Source organism: Acinonyx jubatus, chromosome D1 (genome assembly GCF_027475565.1).
Source record: "Acinonyx jubatus isolate Ajub_Pintada_27869175 chromosome D1, VMU_Ajub_asm_v1.0, whole genome shotgun sequence".
Lineage (NCBI taxonomy): Eukaryota > Metazoa > Chordata > Mammalia > Carnivora > Felidae > Acinonyx > Acinonyx jubatus.
Window position 1 is genome coordinate 21,782,074 of NC_069390.1, and position 15,066 is coordinate 21,797,139.

Sequence of the window (15,066 nt, forward strand, 5' to 3'; positions counted from 1 at the left end):
GAATTCATTTATTAATTCTAACAGCTTTTGGGTGTAATCTTTAGGATTCTTTTATGTATAAATTATATCATCAGCAAAGACACAGTTTTACTTCTTTCTTTCCAATGTGGATGACTTTTATTTTATTTACCTGTGGCTGGGATGGGCTAGAGCACATTACATGGCTCTTTCAGGATCTACAATCTGACCAAATTTGCTGGACTTAACTCCAGGGGCTCCCAGATTATGGCCAAGAGGGACTGGTTTGTGGGCCACTTTAGGGTCCACAGCCAAGATCAAGGTCTATAGGTCTAGTATGTAATGCATGGACAGGCATGACTCCTCTCAGGTCTCTTGGCATATGCTGCTAGTGATAAACCCAAAGCCAGATGGGCCTATACTTGAGTTATCTGGAGTCCAGAACTGTTTGTGTTTCAGTGGCCAGGGCTGTGGTCAGGGACTCAGCTGCCTGGTTTAAAGCCTGATCAGCTCTCCTCAGTCTTGGATTCACCAAAGTTTCATAGTCTCCTACCTGGATCCCAGAGTTCCCATGAAGGCAGTTTTGTCTGTGCATAGATACCAGATCTGTTGCTGAGAGGGGGGGAAGGAGGGGACTTGTGTGAAAGGGACATTTTATTTGTCCATTTTCCGATATCATTCCCCACATCTGGATTTTGAACTTCAGCCCTGTGAGGGAATAAATTTCTGTTGTTTTAAGTCCCCCCAATTGTGGTATAGGTATCCCTTGCTTTTTTGAAAGTTCGCATAATGCCATGCTGCTTGTATGAAAGCCCTTAGTACCTGTTTTTGCTAACCAAAAGGAATCTGAAGAGGATATTTGCTTTTATGAAAAAAGGCCCAAAATGACAGTAGTTCTCAGCACCTCAGCATCAAGCGACCATAGCTTTGAACTGTGTCTGTGAGCATTTGTGCTTGTTTCAATTTATCTTGCGCATCCATTAGCAAAATAACAAGATGTGTCCTAAGGTATCAGAAAAGCCTAAGAGAGATTACTTATGTTTTTTATGTGAGAATCCAAAAAAAAAAAAATCCTTACAAATTAATGGTAATCACTTCTTCACTTTATGCCATTTCAGTTTGCAAAAGATTAGAACACTCTGCTTAGAACACTAGAACATTAGAACACTCCACTTCCGGGGGCACCGGGGTGGCTCAGTCGGTTAAGCGTCCAACTTTAGTTCAGGTCATGATCTCGTGGTTCACAAGATTGAGCCCCACGTGAGGCTTCGTGCTGACAGTTCACAGCCTGGAGCATGTTTCAGATTCTGTGTCTCCCTCTCTCTCTGCCCCTCCCGCATCCATACTTTGTCTCTCTCACTCTCAAAAATAAATAAAACATTAAAAATATTTTAAAAGAGAACACTCTACTTTCAGATAGTGGAGGAAGCCTGTACTGTGTTATGGCAGTCCAAGGAAACAAATCACTGCTAGAATGAACAGTATTCAATTTTGAAAGGCCACATATGTAGAGAAAGCTTCATCAGAATACTGTTTCTCCAGTGTTAATTTATATGTTATGGCACTTGGGCTAACGCTAGCAATCTGATCTTAAACTCTACCACATAAAAACTGCAATTCATATATATTCATAACGCAACTGCCTCTTTTTCATTAAAATAATACCAAAATGGTATAGCTTATTGGATTTGGAGAATAACAGTATGCCAAGAAAGTAACTACCAAGGAGCTGTGCAGCCTCTACTTGAATACTCAAATGAACAATAAACTCACTACCTTTAAAGGCAGTCTCTTCCACCCTTGGATATTTTGTGGCCTAGACACTTTTTGTGTTAAGCTGAAACTGCATCTCCTAACATTACCATGTTTGGTTCTCTTTCCATGCCTTGAGGCACAGGAAACAGTAGTAATTGCACTTTCCAGAACAACCAGCAAGCCTGATTCCCGGCCAGTGCCCTCCAGGTCTGTTCTTCCAGCAGACAGACTCCAGGCCCTCCTATCCTTTGAGCATGGCTCACGTGACTTGGTTTCAGTTCACAGCAGGGCTCCGGTGGCTCCCCTCATCTTGTTTATATTAACCAGGTGCCCTGGCATTCAGCTCTGCGTCGTTTTGTGGCTAGTCAACACAGTACTGGCTGCTGTTCTCCGTGACATTGCTGCATGGCTAGCTTGCCCAAGTAAAACAAGGTTTAATTAAATCTTAATGTTGCACCCGGCTCTTGCAGAACTGTTGTTCTCGCGTCCTTGTGCTATTAGCAGAATACATAATGAGAGCAGAGCATATGAGCACAGAATCAGTCCCACTTATAAAAAGTATCATTTAGGCACTCACCCACAATTTCCTTTCACTAAGTTTACCTTGTGCCTTATCAGAGAGGTCTCAAGTTTTCCTCACTGACAAACAGACTTATGTGTATGGCAGTGTTTGTTCTTTTTGAGTTATGAAAGTGGCATCAAAAAATCTTAAAATACATTAAGATCTCTCAATGAAAAGAAGCACTACTTAGTTCAGAAAATGTTGAGGGTTTCCCTGCTATTACCTTTTTACATTCATGAATTGTCTAAACCAAAAGTACTCGTCTTCTGAACTCTACAAAAGCTAAATAGCCCCATAAGTTATTCTGTTTCTGAATGGCTGTCGTTTCTCTCTTGTTTTTAATTTATGAAAGAAATCATCATCATGGTTATTACTCTCTGGGAAAAAAAGTCAAATAAAAAGTGATACCACCCAGGAATCCCTGAGATGACTAATTTTTCCATTCTGGTCATAAATCCCTAGGAAATGTCCTGTATCTCAATTGTTAAATGTTGATCCAATGAGAGTTATTTCAAGTTAACTGTTATTGCCTGCCTTACAGAAGTAGAAGAGGAAATATGATAACATGGTGTTATATATGCATGAAACTTGTCAACAACTTCAGTTGTGCCCAACGGCTAAAGACCAAAAAAAAAAAAAAAAACTAAAAAAAAAAAAACCAAAAAAAACCCCCACAATGTGGACTTTTTTGTACGATATCATTGAACTGATAATGTTATGAATATGTTATTTCTGGCAATTCACCTCTCACTTTCTCAACCTTTTCACTTCATGTAATACCAATTATTTGCTCTGTTTATTTTGTGATAAAAATCAAAAGGCATAGAAGACTTTCTGGACACCAGACTTCTGATTCCCATGTTAAGTACGAATATTTTAGGGGCACCTGGTTGGCTCAGTTGGTTAAGCATCTGACTCTTGATTCCAGCTCAGATCAGAATCTTACAGTTTGTTCGAGCCCCACATCAGGCTCTGTGCTGTCAGCACAAAGATTCTCTCTCTCCCTCTCTCTCTGCCCCTCTATCTCTCTCTCTCTCTCTCAAAATAAATAAATAAAATTTAAAAATAAATTAACTTTGGGGATGCCAGGGTGGCTCAGTCAGCTGAGCGTCCGACTTCGGCTCAGGTCATGATCTTACGGTTCGTGGGTTCGAGCCCCACGTTGGGCTCTGTGCTGACAGCTCAGAGCCTAGACCCCGCTTCAGATTCTGTGTCTCCCTCTCTCTCTGCCCCTCCCCACTCTCGCTCTCTCTCCCTCTCTCAAAAAATGAATAAACATTAAAAAAATTAAAAAAGATAATTTTAAAAAATAATGTTTTAAAGTGGCTACATAGTATGAACCCCACTTTAGGTAAAAATACTGTGGTACAGAATGTTGAGAGGTCTCTTTTCAAAGCTTCCAGGCCATGGGAAACTAAAATATCATGTGTGGGTGTAAATGTCCTCCCTTTAGTTCTTCCTATGCAAACTAAATTCTTTTAAAGTATGTGTGAAAATATTTCAATCTGAGTCATCTACAAACCTTTGTGTCTATTTCTTTAAATATTTTTATTTAAATCCAAGCTAGTTAACATATAGTGTGGTAATGGTTTCAGGAGTAGAATTTAGTGATTCATCACTTACATATAACACCCAGTGTTCATCCCAACAACTGCCCTCCTTAATGCCCATCCCCCAATTAGCCCATCCCCCCATCCGACACCCTGCCAGCAGCCCTCAGTTTGTTCTCTGTATTTAAGACTCTCTTATGGTTTGCCTCCCTCTCTCTTTTTATCTTATTTTTCCTTCCCTTCCCCTATGTTGATCTGTTTTGTTTCTTAAATTCTACATATGAGTGAAAACATATGATATTTAATTTTCTCTGACTTATTTTGCCTAGCATAATGCATTCTAGTTCCATCCATGTTGTTGCAAATGGCAAGATTTCCTTTTTGATTGCTAAGTAATATTACATTGTGTATACATACCACATCTTCTTTATCCATTTGTCAATGGAGGGACATTGGGCTCTTTCCATAATTTGGCTATAGTTGATAGTGCTGCTGTAAACATTGGGGCACATGTGCCCTTTTGAATCAGCATTTTTGTATCCTTTGGATAAATACCTATGTATCTATATTATGTGTCTGTTAACTTGTATCAAGATCACAATTATTTATATATAATGACTGATACCACTCTTTAAAAAAAATCTCGAGTACATTCACAACTAGAAATTGGAAGTATAAAATGAGAATAAAATCTGAATTTCTAAAAAGATGTAAAGCTTTCATAGATCAAACATAAAAGCAATAAACTTTATTATTGGTTTATTGCTTTATTCCTTCATTTTTGCAATTGTCCCAGAGTCAACATAGAGTGCATTGAAGTCAATTTCCTGAACTGAGCTTGGAATATTTTTTGTTTGTGTTTGATAGACTAAACATCTAAGAGCTGTACAGGCAACAGCAGGGTTATATAAGATTCATCTGTAATACCTAGCCCAGTGTAAGGCTAATTTCTAGTAAATATTTATCAAGTGAATTGCTGACTGACAGATGGATTGACTGACTAAATCAATGACTATGAAAATATATTCCATGCACTGAACCAAGAGTCAATAATTATTGTGAAGCCCCATAGTTTTGATTAAAATTATCTTCTTAATGATGACAAAGATGGAGATCCTCTTCATGGTCCTTCATTTTCTACAAGCAAACAGCAAGACACAGTGAATTTGAAACAAATCTGAAACACTGAGATGTTGGATTCATTATATGAACAAGGCATCTCACATGTGCCCTCCACAGGTAGTCTCTGTTGAAAGGCCAACTGTGGGAATCAGCAACTTTATGTGGGAATCCATGGGGAAATCAACAGACTTCCTCTGCTATTTCTTATAACATTGTAACATTTCTTCCTCCAGCCATTGCCAGAGGCACCCCATAGCTGTAAGACTGAACCTCAGCCCTCCAACACAGACCTTCTCCAACAGCCACATTCAGCACGGAAGGTTTTCCAACAGCTGCCCCAAACCTAGAAGTCTTATATTTTGCACTTCCAATCCACAAGCAAATCTTAATGGGATTTCTTCCAAAATACATCTCTAAGTCCTTTCACATTTTTCATACACATTTCTAACACTGGGTGTGAGTCTCCATCACTCTTGCCTGGATTTCTGTACTATTCCTCAACTTTCCTCCCTGCATTCAACCCTCACAATTCATTTTCTACACATTGGTTTATGTAATTTTTTAAAAATGCAAAGCAGATCAGTGATACTCTCTTCCAATATCATAGAGAACGCCTATGAAACTAAGAATTAAATCCAAAAATGTTATCGGGAGCTACAAATCCCTGTATTCTTTGTTTCTTGCCTACCTCTCTGATTCCAGTATCTTACAGTATCTTTCTTAGAGCACTCAAGACCCAGCAGTTTCCTGTTTGCTCCTTGAACATGGAAAGTGTTGCAAATTAATCTAAGCTGAATTGGTTCTGCAAAACACGTAGGCACTATATGTAGATAATAATAGGGAAAGAAGCCTCAACTAGGTGAAGGTTAGTGATCCCCTCAGTATTATGTAATAGTAAAGCAAAGCCACTGAACTAATTTTGCCAAACATATCTTTTAGACATACATGCTTGCATTAGTGAATAAACACAAAATGGTTTCAACAACAACCTCTTCTAAAAGTGCAACAAAGTTATATCTTTTTGTTCTTTGAAGTGCTCTGAATGTCACCTTTCAGCAGAGAGCATTCTAGAGGTAGAATTAGTATACCTTTAAAGTTGGATCAGCAAATGAAATGTTATTCTAACTCATGCCTGGACAGAGAACGATTTATGGATCAAGCCTGGGGTATCTCCCTTAACCTAAGGATATAAGATTCATGCCCCATTAGAGTCTTAAACTGTGTTAAAATAAATATGAGGATTATCTCAAAAATATATAGGTCAATTTCACATATCATAATTTTTATCAACAATAATAATAAATACCTTTAATTTTATCAATAAAGGCCCATTTCTATTATTCATAATGCCAAGTACCAACATATTTATTTGCCAACAAATACCAGTTTAGTATTTTCTAATATCAGATCACCTGGTATTGGTTAACAGAAGGACTAAAGTCTTGGTAGCTATTGCTGGAGTGTGACTTTTCTTACATGATTCTAGCAGATGACCTCTGGATTATGGGTTCTTGATTGAGACATGTTATCTCTTCTTTCCTGGAGTCAAAGCCTAAGAAGCTGGAACTTACATAAAATCATTCTATGTACCCTAATAATTTTAACATTATTTCAGGAATTTTTCACTTGTTGCTGGTTCTATCTAGAAATTTATGTAAACATCCTTCCTAAAGCTCTTCACATGGTAGGCTCCTTCTCATTCTTCAGGCCTAAGCCCAAAATTACCCTTTTGAGGAGGGCTTCCTTTACCAAGCTATCCAAAGAATAGTGATAGTAAGCACAAAGTAATAATAGTAACCACAACTACAATAATAGGTAATAATGTTGACCACTTCCATGTGCCATGTACTAGGCTACCTACTGTACATTTATTATCTCACTTAATCCTCAGAACCACCCTATGAAGTGGAATATTTATCTTTATTTTGCAGATGGTGAAATTGAGGCACAGGATCTTGATGACATAATGGGAATTAGCAGAGCTGGGATTTGAATCTCGCGAGTCCCAGTCCAGAGTTCACCCGCTTTACAGTTAAAGCAGCACTGACTAACCCCACACTAATGGCTATCACAATATCCTGTTTATTTTTAATCGTTTTTACCATGTCACTAAGCATTTTGTATTTACTTAATGCTCTTTCTCACCTTTCACCAAAATAGAAATTTCTTAAGCGCAAGCACCATGATGTCTTTTTTATCATTCCATCACAGGATATAGTACTTTTCCTGTTACATAGTTGGTACTTAATACATTTTTGCAAAACTGAATTAGGGTAGTAGAATACAGGTACAACATTGCTAATTGTGTTTCTCTCATTGACCCAAATCAATCCACTGTCGAAAGGGAAGTCATAAGGACTGGATTTACTGAATCTATGACATTCTCCACCACCTGTGAGTTACGTCTGATATCACAAGAACTCCATCAGGGGTTTACTGTGGCATATTTTAACATCTGACAATGTTACGGAGAAAGCACTCCTCAGATTTCATCTATTCTCCATAATATTGCCAGAGTGATATTTCTTAAATCAGAATTATAGGCAATTCAGTAAGACAAGAAAATGAAATGAAAGATATAATGATTGGGAAGAAAGAAAGAAAACTTTCTTTGCAGAGGACTTTATTTATTAGAAGGTCTGAAAGAATCAAAAAGCTCCTTTCTAGGAGCTTTCACTAATAAGTGGTAATAGCAAGGTTGCAAAATACAAGGCTAAGACACAAAACTCAATCTTTTCCCCATATACCAGCAATGAACAAATGGAATTTATAATTAACCACATATTACAAAAATGATATAGTTAGGTATAAATCTAACAAAATATGTGCAAAATCTATATGAAGAAAACTAAAAATCCCTGATCAAAGTTATCAAAGAAGAACTGAACAAAGGGACAGATATTCAATATTGAAAGAAAGCCTCAATATTGTCAAGATGTCAGCTCTTCCCAATCAGATCTATAAATTCACTGCAATTCCAAGGCCCCTGGGTGGCTAAGTCTGGTGAGTGTCTGACTTCAGCTCAGGTCATGATCTCGCGGTTTGTGAGTTTGAGCCCCGCACCAGGCTCAAACTGTCTGACAGCCAGAGCCTGGAGCCTGCTTTGGATCTGTGTCTCCCTCTCTTTCTGCCCCCGTCCCCCCCCCCCCGCTCACACCCTCTCTCTCTCTATCAAGAATAGATAAGGATAAAAAAAATAAATAAAAATTCCAATGAAACTCCCAGCAAGTTTGGAAATTCCCAACTGATTCTCAAGTTTATGTGAAATGGCAGAAGACATGGAATAGCCAACACAGTGTCGATGGAGAAAAACAAAGTCAGAGAGCTGACACTACTCAATATCAATACTTACTATAAAGCTACAGTAATCAAGACCATGACATATTGGTGAAAGAATAAACAAATAAAATAGAGAATAGACAACTCAGAATAGAATAGAAAATAGAGAATAACAGAATAGAGAGCTCAGCTCTAGACCCACATAAATATAGTCAACTGAACTTTGACAAAGGAAAAAAGGCAATACAATGGAGAAAATGTAGTCTTTTCAACAAATTGTGCTGGAACAACTGGACATCTACATGCAAGGAAAAAAAAAGAAACAAAAAGAAAAAGAGAAAAAGGAAGAAAAGAAAAATAAAAGAATCTAGACAAAGACCTGGCACCCTTCACAAAAATTAGTTCCAAATGTATCATAGTCCTAAATGTAAAATGCAAAACTTTAAAACTCCCAGAGGATAACATATGAGAAATCCTAGATGACAGTGGATATGGCAGTGACTTTTTACACAAGGAACCAAAGGCGCGATCTATGAATGAAATAAATGATAGGCTGAACTTCATTCAAATTAAAATTTTCAGCTCCAGGAAAGACACTGTTGAGAGAATGAGGGGACAGGCCACAAATTGAGAGAAAATATTTGCAAAAATCCCATCTGATAATAAGTTAGTATATAAAATATAAAATATAAGTTAGTATATAAAATATATAAAATACAAAAGAACTTTCAAAATTCAACAGTAAGAAAACAAACACCCCATTAAACATAAGCCTTATCAAAGAAGATATACACATGACAAGGGGCATCTGGGTGGTTCAGTCGGATGGGTGTGTGACTTCAGCTCAGGTGATGATCTCGTGGTCAGTGATTTCTAGCCCCATATCAGGCTCTGTGCTGATGGCTCAGAGCCTGGAGCCTGTTCACATTCTGTGTTTCCCTCCCTTTCTTTGATCCTCCTCCACTTGTGCTCTGTCTCTGTCTCTGAAAAATGAATAAACATTAAAAAAATTAAAAAAGAAGATATACAGATGACAAACATATGAAAAGATGCTCCCCATCATACGTCATCAGGGAAACGCAAATTAAAACAATAAGGAGATACCACTACAGACCTAATAGAATGGCCAAAATTGAAAACACTGGCAACACTAGATGCTGGCGGGGATGTGGAACCATAGAAACTCTCGTTTATTGCTAGTAAGAGTGCAAAATGGTACAGCCAGTTTGGAAGACAGTTTGGTAGTTTCTTACAAAACTAAATCATACTTTTATCATGTGGTTCAGCAATTGCATCAGGTGGTATTTACCCAAAGAAGTGAAAACTTATATCCACCCAAAAACCTACACACAGATGTTTATAGCAGTTTAATTCATAAGCGACCAAACTTGAAAGCAACCAAGATGTCCTTCTGTAAGTGAATGGATAAATTGTGGTAAATCCAGACACTGAAATATCATTCAGCACCAAAAAGAGATAAGCTATCAAGCCATACAAAGATATGAAGGAAACTTAAATGCATATTTTTAAGTGAAAGAAGCCAATCTGAAAAGTTTATGTATTCTATAAATCCAATTATATAACATTTTGGAAAAGGCAAAACTATGGAGATAGTAAAAAGACTAATGGTTTCCAGGAGGTGGGGGAGGAGAGAATGAATAGGTATAGTGAAGAAAATTTTTAGGGCAACAAAACTACTCTGTCTGAATATGCAATGGTACTTCAGTATACATTTGTCAAACTTCATAGACTTTACAACAACAAGAGTGAATTCTAATGTGAACTATGAAATTTGGGTGATAATGATGTGTCCATGTAGGTTCATTAATTGTAACAAATGTACCATTGTAGTGTGGGATATCTCCATAGTTGGAGACGTTTGGCATGTGTAGGGATAGGAGATATATTTCTCTTTATTTCCTGTTCAGTTTTGCTGTGAACCTGAAACTTCTCTATACGATAAGAATTATTAAAACAAACAAACAAACAAACAAACAAACAGACTACATCAGAATTTCTTCACCTGCACCATTTTAAGGATGGTACCAAGCTCTTAAAGCTAGCATATGATATCTATCTCTCATAAACTTGTCCCTGACCATCTAACCATGCATGCTAATTTGTTACACCCAAACATGTATGTATACACACACACACACACACACACACACACACCCTTAAGCCACCTCTCACACTGATCAGTTAAAACTTCTTGTTTATTTAAGCAAAGATGTAGTCTTATGTATAGGCTCTCCTCTCTGAATGGTGAGATGTCGGCTTTGCTTTGATTGACTAATGCCTACTTCTCTTTCAAGCCTCGTTTCTTCAGAAGCCATTCTTGATTCTCCTCCAGTCTTATTCAGGTGTCTCTCACTGCACCCAGTATGTATCTTCTTTCATTACAGAACATGTGATATTATTCTATAATTGTTTATATATGTGACTGTATCCTTCAATACAAGATGAGTTCCTTGAAGTAGAATCTGTGTTGTTTTAGCACAGTTCTGTGTCCATAGTAGGTGTTTGAGAAATATTTGTCGGATCATTTTAATGGGGGAAAAGAAAGGTGAAGCAGTAAGTGCTGATCCCAGAGCATTCTCGGGACTGAAAACCATCTATGGCAAACTACCCTTCAGGGAAGGTGTGTGTCATTGCTGGAGGCATTTTACATATTTAATGAATAGGGCCAACTTCATTCCCTGGTGATGTCAATATGGCATCTTTCACCAGCCTGAAAATCCTCTGGCACTGAAAATACACAAAGTCTGGAAGCTGTTTATAAGACTGAGAAGGTGAGTCAATAGACTCTGTTCCAATTTGGCAAGAAGGGACATAGTCCTAAACATCTAAAGCTCCATAATTCACATTAAGCTTCTCATTAATTTAAATGTTAATGTAAATGTAAAATATGTTGTATTGATTTAGAACTATTTTTGTATGAATATTGCATAACTGAGCTTTCTAACAGCAGAATCCAAAAGGACATCCCTTCACATCAGCTTACGATTAAGAAAAAAAGTGAGGCTTTCTATTTTTCACTCTCTTTTTATTGTGTAAAATCCTTTGTTTTAGTTACAAGTTCTAGCTATGAGAAGCTATGAGAACTTCTGCCTTTGAGTGCAATTGATTTGGACAGTCTTGAGCAAAAAGATCAATTTCTGAATCTCTTCTTTCACAGTAATACACATATAACTTCAAATACGTATAGAGATTAGTATCTTTCCCATGTCACTGAGGAGAAACCTAGTCTTTATGACCATGCTGGCAATTTCACTCTATTCTGTTAGATTTCATCCAGAGTCTCCTTTCATTGGGACTTATGTTTCCTTACTTAAAAGGAAAACACAATTTTCAAAGAATGTCTCATTATGTTAGGCTCACTGTAATGAGTGATGATATTGATAACTGGAAATTTTTGTATATGCTTACTTAATCTGTGCTGGACCTTGATGCAAAGTGTTTTATAAAAAGTGCTCATGGGGCACCTGGGTGGCTCAGTCATTTAAGCATTCATCTTTTGATTTTGGCTCAGGTCACGATCTCATGGTTTGTGAATTTGAGCCCTGTGTCGGGCTCTGCTTGGGACAGTGTGGAGCCTGCTTGGGATTCTCTCTCTCCCCTTTATCTCTACCCCTCCCCTGCCGGGGATATAATATAAATATTATATATTTATTATATATATAAAATATATATAATGTAAATATTATATATTTATTATTTATTTATTTTTATTTGTAAAGTGCTCATGTGATCCCTAAAGCAGTACAGAGACGTGGCTACTCTCATTAACCTGTTTTAAGGATTAAGAAACTGTCCCATGGAGAGATTAAGCCTTTCCTAAAATTCCACAAGCAGAAAGAGTGATGTTGCTTGCCCAGGACTCAGGGTGGTCTGACCCCATGGTCTTTCTCATAACCACTAAGCATTTTGGGTCTCAAACCACACAATGCTACAGACACATATAAACCTAGAACAGTGCATTCTGTTTTTAAGAGATACATATAAGCATACAGTTGAGGATTCCATTATACTACTGAGACGCTGGGTGGGTGGGTGATATCCAGAAACCCGGTTTCTAATTTGTGGACACCTTGTTTCTTACTTCTTTCAACTAAACACTGTGAAATTTGAATTAATTGTGAATTGTGAATTGTGAATTTGTCATTTGTGAAGCTTCTTCCAGCCCCACATTCTATGACTTTGTATAATGATTCACTTTGTTCTGATCAACAAACCCTCTGCCCAGTTCTTCTCTGTACAACCACCCACCACGATGCTTTCTTGCATCCAATGCCTCTGCCCCTGCAGGCAGCCCCACCTAGCTCAGTCTTGGCCACCTTTTACCTCTTTCTGGGAAACTGACTCATGCCTCAGTTTCTTCACCTATAAAATTAAGCTCCTACTTCAAAATTTTTATAGGGTGATTATGAGGCTTAATCTGTAAAATAATGTAGGTAGCTTATCCATGTCAGAAATCTGGTACAGGTTTATATGAGTCTCCATTGTTCTCATAACAACCAAAAGAGCTCATGGTTTAGTTTTTAAATTACCTTTGTAAGTGGTAATTTCAGCTATCACTCAGTTCCCAATTTTAAAAATTGCTTTGTTTTTTGCAAAACAATGACATATGAAACACCAATTAGGTATGGCTATTTCACCAAGAGACATTCCTCCCCTTTGGGAAGTACCTGAGGGTGTGGGCAAGTCATGGTATGGTGACAAATTCTGTAAAACAGCTTACAGCTTGCCACACTTTTCCAGCTTCTTCCCTTCAATATTAGGGCAGCAGAAAGATAGACAGAAAGTGAACCAATGGTCATAAGGTGCCAATGTATCATGAATCCTAGGAGTTAAAAATAAAATTTTATTCAGCTCCCTGAGATATACAATTGATTTTTTACAAAATCAATAGATGAACCTGCAAGTAATTGACTACAGTCACCTTAGTATCATTTAACTATAAGTAACTAATTGTCCAGCAAAGATTGAAGCTAGCAATTAGGAACATATGATAAATTTATAAAAATTCAGGTTTTTTCTACCATGATAGTTTTGTTACTGCAAACTCCCTCTAACCATTCTATCTACATCAAACCACATCTTTAGAAGAAAAGTTATCACAGAATTTAAAAGATGGAAGGGTCCTCAGTAGCAATTTTGTACAAAGCCCTTATTTTTTTATGTGAAGTGATTAAGACCTAGTGATGTTTGGACGCGCAAAATTAACTGGCTAATTATGGCAGGATTATTAATTGAATCTAGTTCCAGTTCTCAATTCAGTGCCTATATTTACTCATTTTCTTGTTGCTATATCAAACTGAGCAATCTGTAAATTACAGTGTATATTTTATAGTTTTCTGTGTTCATTTGACCATTAGGTTTGAAATAAAGTAATAATTATCTGTATAGTTGGAACTCATGACAGAAGGATGAGGTAAGAACAAGAAGTCTCTCAAATATATGTTCAAAAAGGTACCTATAGATAAAAAGCCTATGTATGGAAACCAATTTGACAATACATTTCATAACTGAAAAAAGAGCCTATGGCACATTTCAATAATACAATGCAATGAATATTGACAAAATAAGACTAACAAATCTAGGATGGATACACTAAACAAACTATATATATACAACTATATATATGCAACTATATGTATACATATATATAATGCATATGTATCATACACATATATATGTATTATATATAGACCCATATATGTACCTATATATACGTGTGCATATATATGTATATATATATATATATATATATATATATGTCTATATGTGTTTATGTTAGAAAGAGGAATATTTCATCAATTCATTCTATTGGGTGAGTTTGGCAGGCAGGAATGTCTACCCTAAATTTGTTCTCATTCATATAACATGGTTTAAAAATATATCTGTGTTGTCTCACTCCAGGTGTAAAATAAACATCATCTGCCGAAATCCCGAGCACTTCTTTAAATTCTTTGGGTTTTCTCAGGAAGATCAGGACCTGTTGGAGAAATTTTGGTAAGGTAAGTTCCAAGCTACTAATCTATTCTCTCGGGGCTTCCATTCTAGCTGCCCAAGTTCAAAACAAAGTGAGGTTTAAGAAGTCAAAAGAACAGGCAAATGGAAAGATGGATGCCACTTTTATTAATAATGCAGATAATATCTAAGGATGCTGTTTCAATGCTTGGCTAAAATAGACTCTGTAACATTGAATCCAAGATTTAGATAGATTCACTCATCCAGGCCCAGGAAGTTCTGGGCCACAGCAGGCTCCTCTGATATGGCAGCCTGGCCATTAAATTTCCAGCATGAAGTAGCAGATATAAGGCAGCCTGCACTAAAGATACAGGTGAATAGAATAGGTTAAATGATAAGTGACAAAGTCTTGCTCCTGAGTTCACCAGACAAATAAACAACTCTAATGACCAAGGAGAGGAGAGAGTAAATAAATGGAGTAAAAAGAAGCCAAGAGGCTTTCTATGGTGGAATTTTCTTCAGATGGAAAAAAAATGAGAAAAGAGAATAAATATTCTTCCCTCATACCACTGAAGAATAGGAGTGACCTGTAAAAAGGAAGAAGGGTCCATTAGAAGTTGCATCAGGACTTTATTAAACTAGTAGCACACCAAGAGAATTTCTCCTGGGTGATGAAGACAACCACAGCACTCTGATTTCTCCTGCTTTAAGGATATTCAAACCAGATTCAAGGAAGAATTGTTGCCAATGGTTTGTTAGAAGTCATGTGTTTTCAGAATCTCAATGGGCATGTTGTCTGTATTGTCATAAAGCAGATAAGTATATGGTAGACATCTGCATTAATGGTTTTAGTTCATAAAGAAAGCC

At 37.0% G+C, this 15,066-nt stretch overlaps 1 protein-coding gene across 9 annotated transcripts in view; it reads left to right on the forward strand.

Annotated features, from left to right (window-relative positions):
- Positions 1-15,066, forward strand: part of LRRC4C (leucine rich repeat containing 4C) — a 1,189,416-nt gene that overhangs the window by 984,950 nt on the left and 189,400 nt on the right. For all 9 annotated transcript variants that reach the window (XM_053203287.1, XM_053203288.1, XM_027072859.2 and 6 more), the window contains one exon: positions 14,149-14,246. The gene's annotated coding sequence lies outside the window, so the exon portion shown is untranslated. The remainder of the gene's footprint in view (positions 1-14,148; positions 14,247-15,066) is intronic.